Genomic DNA, 19,833 nt, shown 5'->3' with positions numbered 1-19,833 from the left:
GAAGAGAAACAACAAACAAAAAGTTAGTTAATGGTTATACTGCCTTTTTAAATAGTTTTCATATTATATTTTTGGACTTATTTACATAGAAGAGATGATTGTTGCATGCCAATGTGAAAGCTCATCAAACTGTGACTAGTATGAGTGCGGCAGATCTCGCTTATTTAAAGCTAAAGAATCTTTCACTGGTAAGTGTTTTATAAATAGTTGATCAAATTTTGTTATGATATTTGAACATAGCCACTTTGCATGACGCAAGTGATTGCGAAATTTATTAGTCGTTATACGGGCTCCGATACCTACTTTGAACCTACCAAAATACATAAGTAGTATGCAATACTTTTATTTACATAATTTAATTACCATCAAAATTTCTTAATGTTGTTCTGAAGCTATTTTCTTGTGGCATTTTTATAATCAAGTATATTCAAATGGGAAATAAGCCACAATTTTACCTAAAAATGATTTTATTAACGTTTCGACGCCCAACTCAACAACGACACCCGACTTGGGCGTCGAAACGTTAATAAAATCATTTTTAGGTAAAATTGTGGCTTATTTCCCATTTGAATATACTTGATCAAAATTTCTATCAATATTCACCTAATATATTGTTTTCTTACTCTATGTTTTGTTGTATTTTTTCAATTCTAAATCATTTCAATTCAAAATCAAAATAATTTGATTTACATAAGTTAAAAATGTCAAAAGGTTAATCTGTTTAGTTAGACAATCTTCGCACATAATGACAAGCTGTCTCTGTGGCGAAGTTTTAATGCGAGTGAATCCCAATACAACGCAAATACCAGCCGCGTGGTAAGTTGGTTCGAATCCCAATAGAAACTTTTATTTTTTTATTTTTTTTTATACATTTTATGATTGTAAGTATATTTATTATATAATTTTATTTTCAGAAAATACGTATTTAGTTAAAAATTTTTCCGACAATTAATGTTCAGAAATCATTTGTGGCATTTTTAATGTGTTTGTGTGTGTTTTATTTTTTTATTATTTTAATTTTTGGCACTGTTTTAATAAAAATGTTTGAGAAGTAGTAAGTATAAATTAATTTAATATTTAAATAAAATATAAATAAAAAGTATATTAATTTCGTTTATAATCATATAATCATATAATAGAAGTATAACTTCTTACGTGCGTACAAAGTACACACACATTCTTTTTTAAACAAATTCAAATTTACCTTTTTATTTCGAAAAATGTATTTTTAGTTTTTTTAGGTACTTTTAAACAAAAAAGGTCTCTTGTCAGTTTTCTCATAAGTTTTCGAATTATAAGCGATTTAAAACCTGAAAAATGCGAAAATACGCATTTTCGAGGCTTGAAAGCTCAGTGTGTAAATTATTAGATTTCAGGTTGCCACGTACCTAAATTGAAGTTTATACGTTCAATTTCAAGATTCTTATGCGTAGTCGGGGCTTATTTCAATATAGACCGTTGTTTTGTAATTTTTAATTATGCGCCTCCATTCGACTTTAAAGCCGCCGCGCGTCGCACTTTATCGTGCGTTTCTGTCGCACTTACACATATTATACGTATTTATGCGAAAAAATCCCAACAAATACTTGACATTTATTAAAATTTTATAATTTATTATTAAGAGGAAAGGAACATTTTGACGCCTGTCAAAGTTTTCAATGTATTTTATGTAATCATTTTTTTCGAATCCTGAGAAAACTAATAAATATTTTTGAAAGATTTAAACGCAGAATGAAAGATTACTTTATTACCGAGGGCCGAAAGTTACTTAGAATGAATAAAAAGTTTCTTTTAAATGAGATATTTAAAATTAAAAATCACACTACATTTTCTCTTAGTTTTTCACCCCTGTAACTTATTAAAATAAACATTATAGAAGTTTTCAGGGACTTTCGGCCCTCGGTAAGAAAGTAATCTTTCATTCTGCGTTTAAATTTTTCAAAAATGCTTATTACTTTTCTCAGGATTCGAAAAAAATGAATCCCCATTTAAATGCCGAAAATACGTAACCATCCCCTTAACATTAATTATTGTCAATGTGCTAATTAAGTAAGCCAATAAAACTAAGGACTAAATTGAAATAAGCCCCGATTACTCATGAGAATCTTGAAATTGAATGTTTAAACTTCAATTTAGGCACTTGACAACCGCAAAAATAATAATTTACACATAAGTGTTCAAGCTTCGAAAATGCTAATTTTCGCATTTTTCAGATTTTAAATCGGTTAAAACTCGAAATCTATCAAGTTTTGAGAAGATCTTGTTTTATTTAGGATGACCCAAAAATGCTAAAAACATATTTTCGTGGGCACAATAGGTGATGTTTTGGATTTGTTACAAAAAATTGTTAAATTTCTGCCCAAAAATTTTGCAAGGCACCCTTCTGATTTGTTTATAGGGGATAATTTTTGACAAGAATCCGTAAAGAAATCGAATTAGAACAACCAGACACAGGTAGCAATAAATCCGGACCCCGGAAGTGTCATAGGTTTTCGAAACGAACCCTCAGGGAAACTAATTGGTGACCCCTGGGTTAAACCATTCACTCAGCCTCTTCTAGCCCTCTTCTTCCGTCTACCTTGCCTTTTATTATTAAATGGAGTATATTATATCTCTCTTGGTGTCGCATAACAAGGCCAAAATATTCAAGTTTGCGATTTTTAACTGTTCTGACGACTTCCGTGACTTTTCCCATCCGATGCAAAACAAGTTCGTTACGAACTCTATCCCAACTTATTCGTAGGATTCTCCGATACACCCAGATTTAAAAGGCTTCCAGTTTATTGAGAAGTGTATCCGTTAAAGTCCAGCCTTCGACACCGTACAAAAGAGTAGAGAACACATAACATCTAACTAATCTAATTTTCAGATTCAACGTAATGTTGTTTCCACATAAGAGTTTCTTTATCTTAATGAATGCAGCTTTGGCCTTCTCTATACGTATTCTAATTTCTTTGCTCATGTTCCAGTTCTCATTTAGATTACAACCAAGGTAGCTCACACTGTTAGTTCCATCCAGCTGTTCACCATAAGCTGTTACCACTTCCAGTTGTATTGACGTCTTACTGACAACCATCACCTTGGCCTTTGCAGTATTTAGCTCGAGTCCATATTCATCACACGTTGTTGAACGCCTACGGGCGTATTATACCACCAGACCAAGGAAATAACTATTTTCACAACACACTCTTTGATACAGGTACATATCTAACCACCGCTTTTGATAAATTTGGTGATAACAGTATTTAATAAACAAAATATGCAAAAGATTAGACTAGACGTCATTTTTATTTATAAACAATTACACTGCGCGTCAGAGAAAACGGGCCACCCATAAAATTTTTTTTATTTTTTTGTGTCTCGAATTTCCTAAACCTCTTGTCCGATTTAAGTTATTTTTTAATATGCTTTAGCCTGACTCTTTAACAATATCGCTGTAATATTATTGTTGCTAAACAGGTAAATTGTTATTGTATACCGGGTGTACCCATCAAACTGTGTTTTTTCCTCAAAGTTCACCACACCCTGTAGAATATTCTAGCATTTATAAAATATTGCAAAAATTGCAGTGGCCGAAGTGACTAAAATTTATATTAACTAGGAAATACTTATAGACAAGGCTGGTCAGATCATAGAATTTTTCTTTATGAATCAGAATAACTTAAGAAAACTTACAAAAGCACCATGTGGAGGGTATATGTTGCGACACAGAGTGCGAACAGGATATTTTGGCCAAAATATGGGTATTAAACCAAATAAGCCTTAATAAGAAACAACAAACCATGGTTTTGTCAAGAAGTCAAAGAACTCGCAGAACAAAAGAGAAAATGCTATCTGTGTTACAACAGCACTGGAACGCAGGAACAACACGCCATCTATATAGAAACAAGAAACAGAATAAATTCGCGAATAAGAGCAATAAAAAGAGCGCATTGGATCAAGTTCACAAGTGACATGGATCACGACATCTATGGCGCACAGAGGAAAGTTTGGAAAATGCTAAAAAACAGAAAAAAACCAGTAACTGAATATGTACAGACAAAGGGGATACCAACTGAGACATGGGAAAAATATTTCAGAGAACTCTACAAAGGTGAAGACGCCAATGACGAACACGATTACAATACAGAAGACAGCTATATCACTAAAGAAACTGAAGTAGAAGTGAGAATGAAGATCTTAAAGAATAGACGATCACCAGGTACTGATGACCACCCAACAAAATGCTGAAATACGGCGGTCAGAAGCTCACTAATTGTCTCACAGCATTGTTTAACAAAATCTTAGACAGAGCAGAGATACCACAAGATTGGCACACCAGTATCACAATACCGATTTTTAAGAAAGGACAAAGATCGTGCCCGGACAACTACAGAGGAATAACTCTCTTAAATACGACAATGAAGTTATTCACAGGCATACTCAAGGATAAATTGGAATCACAGATAAAGAACAGAGAAGAACAGAAAGGATTCAGAAAAGACAGGTCGACGACGGACGCAATATTTGTCATGAAACAAGTGAAAGAGAAGTCGATAGAATATAACAAACCTGCATATATTTGCTTCGTAGACCTATTGAAAGCATTTGACAGAGTCGGACTTAGCGATATAATAAAGACAATTAAGCAAAAAAGGATACCGGCAAACATTGTTGAAGTCATAAAACAAATGAACAATAACAACACGACAAAAATTAAAACAAACGACACCACTACGGCCAACATACCAACACCAGGAGGAATCAGGCAGGGAGACAGCCTCAGTCCATTTCTATTCAATGTACTAATGGATGAAATAATAGAAGATGTGGAATCGCTACAACTAGGATACAGACTCGGCCACAGTAGAATCAGTATAGTGTGCTATGCGGACAGGAGCATCATTTGAAATTTTGTTTGGGGGGGGCAAGCACTATATATACAATACATTATATATGATGTTATGATGAATATTGATGTATTTTTTGTAAATTTCAGTCATTTTTTAGGGCCAGGGAGGGGGCAAATGCCCCCCTGGACGCCCAAATGACGCCCCTGTATGCGGACGATGCAGCCCTGATTGCAGAGGATGAGGATGACCTACAAAGACAAATTTATCGATTCTATCAAGCATGTCGACGCGACGACTCAACATGAACATATCCACGCAGAAAATAAAATGCATTACCATTGCGAAAGACCCAATTAGATGCAAGCTCGTGGTAGAGGGGAAACCCATAGAACAGCTAAACCAGTTCAAATATCTAGGTGTAGAGTTATCAAGTTATCATGACCCAGCCAGAGACCTAAGAGGACAAATTAACAAGGCCGCTGTCTTGTCCGGATGTTTGAGAGATGTGGTCTGGAATAACCCATATATGAGAATGGACAGCAAAGTTAGAATTTATAAAACTTGCATCAGACCTGTTATGACCTATGGCATTGAATCAAGAGAAGACACCAATAAAACCAAAAGCATGCTACGAACAGCCGAAATAAAGACACTAGGAGCAATAGCAGGGAGACAAGAAGAGATAGAATACGAAACAACATCATCAGGGAACAATGTGGCGTGCATGATGTAGTCAGATGGGGCAGGCAAAGACGAAGATAATGGTTCAGTCATGTAAAAAGAATGGAGAGATAGCTGGCAGTCTACCTCTCAAGAAATACTTCAACGTCGGAATTAACAGATCGACAGATCTACAACAAGTATGTATAAGAAGAAGAAAAAGATAAAATATTGAAATTAAAACCAAACTATAGCTTCAGGTTTTCTTAACATTCTGTTTTTTGATTCATTTGCTTATGTTGGATAATAAAAAAGTTAGGTACGTTAACTAGCCATGTTGTTCATCAATACAGGGTGTTTCTAAATAAGTGCGACAAACTTTAAGGGGTAATTCTGCATGAAAAAGTAATGAGCATTTGCTTTATAAACATATGTCCGCAAATGCTTCGTTGCCGAGATACGGGATGTTGATTTTTTTCTTACAAACTAACGATTTGTTTATTGCTCTAAAACTGGTTGAGATATGCAAATGAAATGTGGTATGTTTTTAGAGGTAGTTATTGCACATTTTTTGACATACAATTACGAATTTTCTACAAACTAATGTCATTATTAATGGCGGTGTAAGGCTCCTTTAAGATGTCTCTCATTTTCATTATAGCGAATTCTTTCAAAAATATAAGTTATTATATTACTTATTTAACTGACATAAAACTTAAACCAGAAACAGACAAGTTCAAACCAATAAACAAGCTAGTTAGGAAAATTAATGGATATAAGTTATTACATATTTGTCTTTTTGTAGTTTGGGATTATTTTTTGTCTTTTGGTTGGTCTTTAATTGGAAGTTCCCCTCCCCCCTCCCAAGGCAAATGTCTACGTACGCCACTGTAGTAAGTAGATTAATGAGAGTAGCTTATATACCAACAGCAAATTTAGCGAAAAAAAACTAAAAAACTCTACTTATTTTATTCAGGATGCAAAGAAGGAACAAAAATACTTAAAAAAATAATTGGTATCTAAAAACCTTTTTACGGATTCCAAAAACAATCTTATCTATTACAAACGTATCTATTGGACCAGAAATACCAACATAATTGAACAAAGAGTCAGAGAAGTGACTCAATTCAAATTAGTTGTTTATAAAATAGAATTGTTAACTGTAGTGTGAAAACCACTAAATAAGTGCTTAGTCATATTGTCTATTGCGGTTTTTGTACTATTTACGTAAAGAATGTTCACAAAGATATTGCCTTCATTATCCTAATGGTCTCTTAAAAATAATGGTAAAATAATAAAAAAAAATCTCGTTTCATAAATCTTCTATTGTTGAAAATTTGTAAGTTATCAGGACCAACTTAAATACTAACTATTAAGCAAATTTTTAAGGTTCTAAATTCTGTGAATTCGAATTTGGTAAACTACTTAAAGGCTACTAATAATTGAGGAGACCATTCTACCCTTCAATTCTAACCTAACAATCCATCGTCCGGGAAATGTCTAATCTAAATAATGCTGAACTCCACCATACTCCTATCTGAGAATGCGGGGCCAGTTTTCGTTAGGTGAGAAGTGAGATGCTCATAGGCGTAACCAGGATGATCCTAAGGGGGGGTTACAACTACCTTAAAGGGGGGGGGTTACAACTACTGGAAGGTCTCTGAGGGCTATGGTGTTAAGCGTATAGAGCTCAAAGTACATCCCAATGGGGGGGTTATAACCCCCAAAACCCCCCTGGTTACGCCTATGGAGATGCTACTCTTAGATCTCCTTCAGCTTTCTTTGCCCCAGCAATTCGTGGGTTTGCAAATTTTAGAAACCACGAAATATTATTTAATAATTTTATTAAAGCAAAACTTTTGCTTGTTCTTGGCAGATGTCGCCACTACATCCACACCATCATGTTATTTCGTTGTGAATCGATACTGGCAGCTCTAATTTTAGTTTGTTCAGAGATAATCAAATATTCACTCTCTGGTGATAACCTAAGAGGGTTTGAAACTGGTTGGGGTGCTTTTGATGCTCTCTGAACAAACTGAAATATAAGATGGCTCTTATTTTGTTTTACAACAAAATGATTATTTATAATTAATTTTTGATTATTCTTATCTTAATGATGTTTTATAAATCTTTAAAAATAATTGGATTTATAATAGTAGTTGCCATAGTATCAGCCACTTGATAAAAAAAATTAACAAACTGAAATATATTAATGTAATTATATTTATTTATGCACTACTTAATTAGTAATTAGTAATTCTTATCAAAGCTATTGTTTAACAATATTGTGAAATTTTTATGTACTTCATAAATAATAATAATAATTACATCATTGGTATTTTATAATTAAACATATTTTCTAAGAAATATTATACTTACTGACATTGAAACATTATAAAATATTAGAAATATTTTGATATACAATGAATAACTCTACATTTTTTTGAACAATAACAAACTATGGTTGCTTTTTCTTGAAATCCGAATAAAATAGAGCATGCCCCACATGATTAACAACCATACAAGGAAGATATGTAACAGTGGTTGTAAAATTTATTCAGGTAAGAGTAATACGGAAAAAGATAATGACAATAATATGTCAGAAGAATAGACAAAAAAAAAGAAACAACCAATGGCCTCCAGAAAGCTCAATAGAGCCCCCTTCTTGAAGAGGAGAAAACCTATTAATTATTGAGAAATTAGCAAAGTAGATTTTGTTAAAAAATATTCTAAAAACTGTCTCAATATTAAATTTACAGTAACTTCGATACATGAAGAAATTAGAATACTGGCTTTGGATGCAATATAATTTAAAAAATTACAAAACACTTCAATATTCTTTGTTTCTCATAACATATTACCTATAGTATCTTAAGAGGATAGGCGTAGAATCTTTGTTCAATGCTATTTAAATGCATTCATTTTTTTCGAATCCTGAGAAAACTAATATGTATTTTTGAAAAATTTAAATGCAGAGTAAAAGATTAAATTATTACTGAGGTCCGAAAGTCCCTGAAAACTTCTATAATGTTTATTTTAATAAGTTACAGGAGTGAAAAGAAGAGAATTTAGTGGGATTTTGATTTTTAATTTCCAATATTTCATTCAAAAGAAAATTTTTGTTTATTCTAAAGGACTTTCGGCCTTTAGTAATAATGTAATCTTTCATTCTGCGTTTTAATTTTTCAGAAATATTTATCAGTTTTCTCAGGATTAAAAAAAAATAAATACATTTAAATAGCATTGCATCAAGATTTTGGGCTTACCCCGTTGAGACATATATTAAAAGATAATCTTAAATCTATTTTACAGGCAAAACATGATAAGAATTTTGAATGGAATGAGCTCTTTGTACCTTTCAATTATTGTCTACCTGTCCAGCTAGAATGCCCAGGTGCCAGGATCTTTTGAGACTACTTGTTAAATATTAGGCCTCACCCATCTGCTGCAGGGTTAGTAATATGTACCAAGGAATATAGACTCATGCATCTATATTCGTTGCTAAAATATCTTGATAAAATAAGTAAAATAGGTTTTTTTTCATTTATGGCATGCAAATCAAGAAAACAAGGAGAAAGATATGTAATAGTGGTTGTAACATTTATGTAGGCGAGAATAATAAGGAAAACGATAATGACACCACTATGTCAGAAGAATATACAAAAACAAACAACCAATGGCCTCCTGAAAACTCACTTAGAGCCCCTCTTCTTGAAGAGGAAACACCTATTGATTCTTGCAAAATTAGCAAAGTATTTTGTTTAAAAAAATATTCTAAAAACTGTCTCAATTTTGAATTTACAGTAATTTCAATACCAACGAATATATACTCTCCGAATATATACTCTTACATCTACATATCGATGGCTTAGTGTGAAAACCTCGTATCTCATTTTTTTTCGAAAATGACATTTTTGTGGTTTTAGGTTGAAAATCTTGTATCTCACGATTTACAACTGTTAGAAAAATTCCAAATACACTAGACTATTTTCTACAGCTGAAAAAAGAAACCACGTATATCAATTGCTCTCTTGATTTAGTGTGAATACCACGTATATTTATAACCAAGAATTTGGTACTTAATTTGGAGTGTTTGTTAGAGAGATTCGACTTGCTGAAATGTTTTTTGTGAACAACAAAAGGTAGTCCGGCATATAGGAACATTTTATGAACCTTAAATCAAAAGATTTGTATTGTATCGACCTAGTATTTGGAGGTGTGCAATAAGTTATGAAAAATGAAAACCTCGTAAATAATAATAAACACAACCACATTTGAGATGAAAAACACGTATATCAAGATATACGAGGTTATCATAGTTACTTGGGCAAAGGCTCTATATACTTCAAGGATATTTACGTGTTTTTCATAGTTAATATTTGTATTTCCAATTTAATAGCAACATTTAACACTTTTAGCTCTGTGTCAATATCAGATATTTGTCAATGTGCTCGAATTAAAAATACGTAACGTAATTTTTGTTTTTAGGTTATATTATGCAGAAAATCAGTTTTTTGCCTCTCCTGTAAAACTGTAATTTAATGAGATACGAGGTTTTCATACTAAGCCATCGATATATTCTTTGTTCATACTTACATGATGAAGATAATTAGAATAAGTACTGACATTGAATGCAATATAATTTAAAAAAAAACTGCAAAACACTTCAATCCTCTTTGTTTCATGCAGCATATAGTACTGTGATGTAATTGTTTTTTTTTACACGGTTGACTCTACTATTTTATTTATTTATATTTTTAGGCACTAATTTAAATAAAGGAAGACTTACTTATATTCTTTTATTTACATCGCTTATTTATTTAATAATTACAAATAACACCAACTAACACATCTAATTTATTTACAAACTCAAATTTATGATTTAATTAACTAAACATAATAATAACTAATAAATACATTTCAATACATCCGATTCGAATACATTAAATTATGCAACGTGCTTCGATGAAGGAATGACTGGCCTGTGCTCGAATCTCGGTTCTATATATACTTCGGCAGCGGTCGTCTTGAACGCCGTGGATAGAAATGGTATTGTCTCGTAACGCCAAGAAGCTTCGGGAAGAAATAGGCCAATTCGTGAGCGGACTAAATAGTGTCACAGTACCTATCTATAGTAAGTACCTAAGACATATATTAAAAGGTAATCTTTAAAACAAAAAATTCTGTTTTACAAGCAAAACATGATACGAATTTTGAACTTTGTATGTTGTTTGTACCTTTCAATTGCCTATCTGTAAAGCTAGACTTCAGGCGCCACTATTTTTTGGTGAGTCTACTTATAATGTTTATCTTTAAGAGCATTATAAAAACCAGGTAGACAGCATCAGGGAAAGTGTAATCCAAAAGTATATATTCCATTTTACAGGAAAATCACATTGTAATAATTAACAGACAATGTTTTTAAAAAAGTCCATACAGAAAATATTAGTAATCAAATTAGGTTATAACATTCCCTGAAGCTTGCAATGTACAATACACTACACAACCAAGACTTACACTACGTACAAAAATATCTGGTTTTTTGCAATATTTACAATAACCTCTTTTGTTTGGAGCAAGTGTTAGGTCCTCCAAAAGAATTACTGTGCATTTTGTAGCTGGTTATGATCTCCCCTGAACCTGGTATTTTCTTGGAGCATAAAGTTATTTACAAAATTACAGGTTCAGTCGAGGGAGGCCTATGAGGACCATATTAGCAATATATTTCAAGCTCTGTGCAGGTTTTTTTTTTCAATATATGCAGATAAATTATTAGAAGGAAAGATGTAAGTATAAGGTTTCAATTTTATTAATAAACAATAGTAATACCAAGGAATAATATAGACTCATGCATCTATATCCTTTGCTAAAATAAGTAAAATAGTTTTTTTTTAATTTATGTTATGCAAACCAAGAAAACAACCAGAGAGATAATATGTAATAGTGGTTTTTATCCAGATCAGAATAATAAGGAAAAGATATTGACACAACTAGGTATGTCAAAAGAATAGACAAAAAAATACAACCAATGGCCTCCAGAAAGCTCAATAGAGGCCCCCTTCTTGAAGAAGAGTAAACCTCTTGATCCTTGAGAAATTAACACAGTAGATTTAAAAAAAATATTCTAAAAACTGTCTCAATATTGAATGCACAATAATTTTGATAATGAAGACAACAGTGTAACCAGGATGATCCTAAGGGGTAATGGCGTTGTGTGTTGCGCCTATAGAGCTCAAAGTATATCCCAATGGGGGGGGGGTTACAACCCCCCTGGTTACGCCACTGGATGAAGATAATTAGTATACCTACTGACATTGAATTTACTTAATGCAATTAAATTAAAAAAAAAACACTTCAATCTTATTCTTTTTCTCAAGATGTAAGTAGTATCTTAAGACATACATTAAAAGGTAATCTTTAAAACAACAAAATCTGTTTTACAAGATGAAACATGATAGGAATAATTTTGAAGGGTATGAGCTATGAGCTCTTTGTATCTTTGTGTCTACCTTCTACCTGCCCAGCTAGACTTCAGGCGCCAGGATCTTTTGTGAGGCTACTTCTCAATGTTTATCTTTAAAAGCATTATAAAAACACTAAAGACCAGGTAATGGTATGTAGCATTATCGATTTTAATGCATCTACTTAAAAAAATACATCAAAAGTGATCTCAAATTTGGTACATGATTAACACCTACACAGAATTCGAAAATAGAATGAAAACATTAATTTAGAGTCTCTTTCGCAATCCTTTGAAATAAAGGATTATTTGGTACGATTGTCGACACAAATAGCAAGACACAAGACACTATTTAACTGATTAATCTCTTTTCTTAACATGTTACAGTTTGTAATAAAAAAAGGGCACTTACTGTTAGGAGTAGAACCAGTTTCCAAAATAATCCTGTACAAGAAACAACACTAATGCACAATTCACTAATATAACAATCAGTTCATCAGAAAAGTAGTCTTTAACAGAAGTTTTTTATTTGGAGTGAAGTTTTGTTTGTTTTGAAGACGAGCAGCGATACCGTACAACACCCTACGTCTACTCTCAACAAAACTTAACTGAAATGACAGAACAAGAAATTCAACGGTCAACCGGGCTGGCCACAATGTAAACCTCACCGTAAAAACCATCAATTCGTGTTACCATTGTCGGAGGAATTAAAGGAGCAGGGGAATATTTAATAAATCCATTGCTCTTTGTGGAGATGTCAAATCAGAAATTAAAATTAATTTAGGGTTGAAATATCCGTACGCCTATGATTGTCGGACTTGTTCGTACATAAACGATTTATACCGGAAATGCACCTAATGCAAACTGTCATTATTCTGTGGTGGATTGAGGAACTAAAATCGGGAGTGTCTATACAACCAAAATCATGTAATGTTTATTCAGTGATATCATCACTGTGCAGGGCCTATTTTACCACTAGGCCCTAATCAAGAAAAGATCACTAAAAGAGAATTTTTATTGAAAAAGCAAAATACATTTCCAAAATTATGTCATTTCACGAATAGGGAATTTTAAATGATATTAGGTTAGAGTTATATTTATAAACCGTAAACCGTTCTTATCCATAGAGTTATATATTAGCATAGAGAGAGCCTTCACTATGCGCGTCCTGACGACAAGATCTCTTCGACTGGTTTGCGCTATCTCTTTCTAACACATCGTACCGAGAAACTAAGATGACATCCCAAGTAGCAATTTGTCGACGCGACAACGTTGTCTACCGCGTGGCAACGTTTTGTTACAACGTTGTTATTGCCTAGAAGACGACCCTATTCTGCACTAATTTGGTGGACGATTTTTGAGTTGTCTTGACGTTGCCTAGGCAACCTCCTGTGAAGCAACATCGTTTCGTAAGCGTTGCATAAGACAACTGAAGCGACTATAAAAAGAACCTGCGCGTACAATGGTTGCTCAAGGAGTCAGACTGGTTATGTTTTTTTACCTATATTTTTAACACCTGTATGGTGAATGCGAAAACCAAAAAGGTAACTATTTTGACATCGTATTAGGTATTTAAATTTATATAAATACATAAAGGACTTAAACAAAATTACCTGATGTGAAATTTATAAACGCATCTCAGATTACCGTCAAATATGGATATTTCACCTTTAAATAACACACGCGCTCCTTTTTTATGACATTTTTGACAAAAAATATGCAAGTTTAAAAAAATCTAATTTTAATATAAAAGTCAAAATTTATGTTAAAGATGTTCTGTATAAATTTAATGTATTGATGGTGCTTTTAAAGGTATCAAAAAATGCCTGCATTTTTTATATCCTGTGTTTTCATTTTCTTTACATCTCAAAAATCTCAAGTAAAACCAAAATGGTGCATTAACAATATTACTAAAAAATACCTTATTACCAACCCTAGACGGAAAAGACAACTTAGAAGTCCAATCGCCAACCAAAACCCGGCCGCGCCGACTATCCCAACCATTTTAGAACGCACCCTCTTATTGGGTGACAGAGGTCATGTGACCAGTGTCAAAAGTGTAGCATTCTCCTTAACAGCGTTGTCACATTTAGGAGATTTCTACTTTTTTTGGTAGGTTTTTGATATTTTTTAAAATATTCTAGTAGGCAATATTTTTTAGTAGATTTTTGGTATATTTCAACATTTTGTTATGATTAAAATAAAATTTGCTTTTTAATAGTATTTACCCCATTTCTAAATTAATTTTCAGACATTTGGTTACAATTTCCTAATGTCATTACCGAAAATAAGATTCAGGACGTAGATGATGAATGTTACAGAGAAATGAAAGTGGAAACTGGATTCTTGTGTAAGAAACTTGCAGATTTCAAGTAACAGTGCAAGCAGTATTTCAGGTGTTATTGAAGAGTTCTGGCATTCGGTGAGATTAGAAGCTAATGATGGAAAACTAAAATATCTAAACATATGTAATTTTGCAAAACAAAAATGTTGTGTTTACGTGTTTCTAATGTTAAATGCGAAACAATTGTTTGAAGAATTTGATCCAGACATGCAGATGTTAAAATTAGGGGATGACAAAATATTCCAGTTATTAAATGTACCTATTCATTTTTTTCGAATCATGAGAAAACTATAATAAGTATTTTTGAAAAATTTAAACGCAGAATGAAAGAGTGCATTATTTAGAAAAACCAAAACGTTTCTTTTGAATGAGATATTTGGAATTAAAAGTCACACTAATTTTTTTCTTTTTTTCACCCCTGTACCTAACTTATTAAAATAATCATAGAAGTTTTCAGGGACTTTCGGTCCTCGGTAATAATGTAATCTTTCTTTCTGCGTTTAAATTTTTCAAAATAACTTAGTTTTCTCAGGATTCGCAAAAAATGTAAACATTTAAAATACATTGAACATTTTAACAGGCACATTTTGCGCCTATCCCCTTAAGTTAGCTGTTGTTTTTATTATCAAAAATCCCAAATATATCCCAAAAATCCTTAAGTATATTTTATTTTTTGATTTAGCAGATTTTAGCTAAAAAATGGTAATTACGGTGGTGGTTTGGATCGAATGGTTTGGAATAATTAGGTTTTAAATTTTTGGAATTCCTTTTGGGACATTTAGGACGGATATGCATATTACTGTATAAGTATACTGTATTTACATGGCCTAAAAAGAATCTACTGATTTTGTGAAAGCAAAGCTATATACTGAAAGAGTAAAAACTCAGCTGGCAACCCCGTCTACTAAAGCTGATACAAAGATTGAAAGATTAAGGTTATCAAATCTACTGATAAAACAGTGGACAATGGAATGGAAACCAGCTATTAAAAAACAAATTAACAGGTTGTTAAATAAATCGAAAATTTCCAGCAAAATAAAACATATAATAATAAAAAAAAAATAAGGTTATAAAGTAAATTATTTTTCTCCTTCTGAAGTTACCGCAAAGGTGTCACACACCTAGAACAACACCTAGGGTCGTGACAGACAACTTCAGAGTCGGCCAGAAAACCCAAATCGGCCAGGGCGTAAATTAGTTTAGCATTATAACGTTTTTAAGTCGTTGCGATTGTTGAAAAAACTGAACTGTGATATGTAGTTGTCACAATGGTAATAAATTAGTTGCCCGTATAACTAAAGGTATTACTTAAAGTTGTAACATCGTAATGTCAGTCGCGATAGGGGACGTTGGCCGAAACAACTGGAAATGCTCTCTGGCAACGTTATATACAGTGCATTTGTTTGTACTGACAACCAATGCGTCGAAAAATTGCTACTTGGGATTAAGGTGTGAGTATAGGCGGTGGTATTGTATTGGGACCGTGCAAGTTCGGCAAAGCGACCCCTATTTCTACGCTCTATACTAAAATTCGCACTTTTAATTATATTGGCCAATTATATTAGTCCTGGTTACTGGATAATTGTCAAGGCCATAGTCCAAAAAAATAATAAGAAGAAAAAATAAGATTCAGGTTATGTTATAAAACGTCAACAATTGTATGTAGTAAATAAAATTAGTTATTAAAATGCAGTACTGCAAGCAAAATAAAATTAATTAAATTTACCTTTATATAATAATTGCATATCATATCAATATTGTGGAGCAATATATAATTTTTCTGCTTCATTGACAGAAGGTATGAAATATACGTTAATTTGACAATTTCAATTGACAATATGAATTATTTAAGATAGTTGCAATATTTCTCCGCGACTCGCGCAGGGTCGTTTCTCGTTTCCCCTTCCAAGTACTTGTACACCGCGAATAGGCACGGAAGAGGAGGACAACTGTCTCAGCTTAATATGCGTAAGAGTGAAACAGCACTAATCCAAAGAAAAAAGATGGTGTCGTCACTTCGCTTTGAATGATACTCTCTCTATGTCAATATATACCTCTATGTTCTTATCATAAAACTGCAGTAAGAGTAGGTAGATTGTCTTGTGGGCATTAATAATAATAAGTAAAATTTAGACACCACTACGAAGGATTAACAAGAGTTAGGATTAACAAGAGGTATTGTCACGTATTGTCATTTATTCAAAATGCTCTTTTAAATTGAATATCTAGTTTGATGTTGTTTCCTGCAAAGATAAGGTATTGCTTGCTTGTATTAAGTTTTCACTTCTGTGATTTTTTAGTTAGTTCAACTAATCTATTCATTAGTCGTTTTATTAAATTTCTTAAACACTTATTTTTCTTAACTAAGTAATCATTTCGTTACAATCGTGAGTTAAAAAGATTTAAGTGTCAGTGAAAAACGAAAAAAAAAAACAAAAATTAAGAGAACAGGAAAGACAGGCACAAAAAGATGCAACATTATCATATTTTACACCCCACAACAGTGCGCAAAAAGGAAGTTCGTCCTCCCATCCTGTTCTTCGTCTTCTTCTACGGCACTACAGCACAAATTAAGCCTTGCCTTCTTTATGTTTTCCCTCCACCCTTGTTTATCTGTCGCTGCTCTACTCCATATACAGACTCCTAAAATTGCTTATGCATCGCTGCTTACTGTGTCTTTCCAACGCTTTCTTGGCTTTCCAACCGGTCTCTTTCCCTGCATCCTAGCGTTCAGTGCACTTTTTGGTAACCGGTGTTACCTTAGCCATAAATTTCATCCATAAATTTTTTTTTCATATTTTCACAAAAATTTGGTATAAATTTATCAAAAATGAATAAAAGAGATAATATTGACAAGAAAAATGTTATATATGTTTATATGTTTGGAAAAAAAATTTAAACGGGCGATGTATTGACGGTGAGTAGATAATGCCACTCAAATTCAAAAATCCTTTATGGATGGTACGTTAGTCAACTTTTTTTCTCAGTTTTTTGTTAAATTCTCAAAGTAAATATAATAAAGCATAACATATAAAAAAATCGTGATGGAGGTATTTTCCAAAACAAGCGAAAAAAATTCTGAAACTTAGATGTATTGCGCGGTATTCGTTAATACGTCTTAAATTCAAAAATCCTTTATGGTTGGTACGTTAGTCAAATTTCTTTCTCAGTTTTTTGTTAAATTCTCAAAGTAAATATAATAAAGCATAACATATAAAAAAAAACGTGATGGAGGTATTTTCCAAAACAAGAGAAAAAAATTCTGAAACTTAGATGTATTGCGGGCTATTCGGTAATACGTCTCAAATTCAAAAATCCTTTATGGATGGATCGTTAGTCAACTTTTTTTCTCAGTTTTTTGTTAAATTCTCAAAGTAAATATAATTAAGCATAACATATAAAAAAATCGTGATGGAGGTATTTTCCAAAACAAGCGAAAAAAATTCTGAAACTTAGATGTATTGCGCGGTATTCGTTAATACATCTTAAATTCAAAAATCCTTTATGGTTGGTACGTTAGTCAACTTTCTTTCTCAGTTTTTTGTTAAATTCTCAAAGTAAATATAATAAAGCATAACATATAAAAAAAACGTGATGGAGGTATTTTCCAAAACAAGAGAAAAAAATTCTGAAACTTAGATGTATTGCGGGCTATTCGGTAATACGTCTAAAATTCAAAAATCCTTTATGGATGGATCGTTAGTCAACTTTTTTTCTCAGTTTTTTGTTAAATTCTCAAAGTAAATATAATAAAGCATAACATATAAAAAAATCGTGATGGAGGTGTTTTTCAAAACAAGCGAAAAAAATTCTGAAACTTAGATGTATTGAAAAAAAAAACCAATACAGAAGTAAAAACTTCGAGATGTATTCTGGTATAAAATCGTTTATTTAAAAACTATAAAATGTCATCGATTGCAGAACGTTTTCGTTCTAAACAGAACATCTTCAGTGCATCCTGCCGAGTATTTTGAAACTAGCACACCGTAAATAGTGTTAACATCATCATATATGGTTTACATAATGTAATATGTTAAAATGTTATGACTACAAGTCGATGTTAATGGATAAAGTGGAACACATGCTAAAAGGGTGCCATGGTTCCCTGCTCGAAGATACTAGGTACTTGCCAATTCAATGGGCACAGACCAACTCAGTTGTGACCAACTAGTTGGTCTGTGCCCATTGAATTGGCAAGTACCTAGTATCTTCGAGCAGGGAACCATGGCACCCTTTTAGCATGTGTTCCACTTTATCCATTAACATCGACTTGTAGTCATAACATTTTAACATATTACATTATGTAAACCATATATGATGATGTTAACACTATTTACGGTGTGCTAGTTTCAAAATACTCGGCAGGATGCACTGAAGATGTTCTGTTTAGAACGAAAACGTTCTGCAATCGATGACATTTTATAGTTTTTAAATAAACGATTTTATACCAGAATACATCTCGAAGTTTTTACTTCTGTATTGGTTTTTTAAACTATGGTATACAGCCAACTATTGGGATTTTCCCATTGATTTTTTTTTTTTTAATCCTTTATGGATGGTACGTTAGTCAACTTTTTTTCTCAGTTTTTTGTTAAATTCTCAAAGTAAATATAATAAAGCATAACATATAAAAAAACGTGATGGAGGTATTTTCCAAAACAAGAGAAAAAAATTCTGAAACTTAGATGTATTGCGCGGTATTCGTTAATACGTCTCAAATTCAAAAATCCTTTATGGATGGTACATTAGTCAACTTTTTTTCTCAGTTTTTTGTTAAATTCTCAAAGTAAATATAATTAAGCATAACATATAAAAAAATCGTGATGGAGGTATTTTCCAAAACAAGCGAAAAAAATTCTGAAACTTAGATGTATTGCGCGGTATTCGTTAATACGTCTTAAATTCAAAAATCCTTTATGGTTGGTACGTTAGTCAACTTTCTTTCTCAGTTTTTTGTTAAATTCTCAAAGTAAATATAATAAAGCATAACATATAAAAAAAACGTGATGGAGGTATTTTCCAAAACAAGAGAAAAAAATTCTGAAACTTAGATGTATTGCGGGCTATTGGGTAATACGTCTAAAATTCAAAAATCCTTTATGGATGGATCGTTAGTCAAATTTTTTTCTCAGTTTTTTGTTAAATTCTCAAAGTAAATATAATAAAGCATAACATATAAAAAAATCGTGATGGAGGTGTTTTTCAAAACAAGCGAAAAAAATTCTGAAACTTAGATGTATTGCGCGCTATTCGTTAATACGTCTCAAATTCAAAAATCCTTTATGGATGGATCGTTATTCAACTTTTTCTCTCAGTTTTTTGTTAAATTCTGAAAGTAAATATAATAAAGCATAACATATAAAAAAATCGTGATGGAGGTATTTTCCAAAACAAGCGAAAAAAATTCTGAAACTTAGATGTATTGCGCGGTATTCGTTAATACGTCTCAAATTCAAAAATCCTTTATGGATGGTACGTTAGTCAACTTTTTTTCTCAGTTTTTTGTTAAATTCTCAAAGTAAATATAATAAAGCATA

At 32.2% G+C, this 19,833-nt stretch overlaps 1 protein-coding gene across 6 annotated transcripts in view; it reads right to left on the bottom strand.

Moving 5' to 3' along the window:
* Window positions 1–12,574, bottom strand: part of LOC114335024 (prominin-like protein) — a 210,949-nt gene extending 198,375 nt beyond the window's left edge. For 3 of the 6 annotated variants that reach the window (XM_050654098.1, XM_050654095.1, XM_050654106.1), the window contains exon 1: window positions 12,365–12,574. The gene's annotated coding sequence lies outside the window, so the exon portion shown is untranslated. The remainder of the gene's footprint in view (window positions 1–12,364) is intronic. The other 3 variants (XM_050654120.1, XM_050654131.1, XM_050654115.1) reach the window with 2 other exon arrangements.
* Window positions 12,575–19,833: the final 7,259 nt, after the last annotated feature.

Source organism: Diabrotica virgifera, chromosome 1 (assembly GCF_917563875.1).
Source record: "Diabrotica virgifera virgifera chromosome 1, PGI_DIABVI_V3a".
Taxonomy (NCBI): Eukaryota; Metazoa; Arthropoda; class Insecta; order Coleoptera; family Chrysomelidae; genus Diabrotica; species Diabrotica virgifera.
This window is presented reverse-complemented; position numbering and strand designations above follow the sequence as displayed.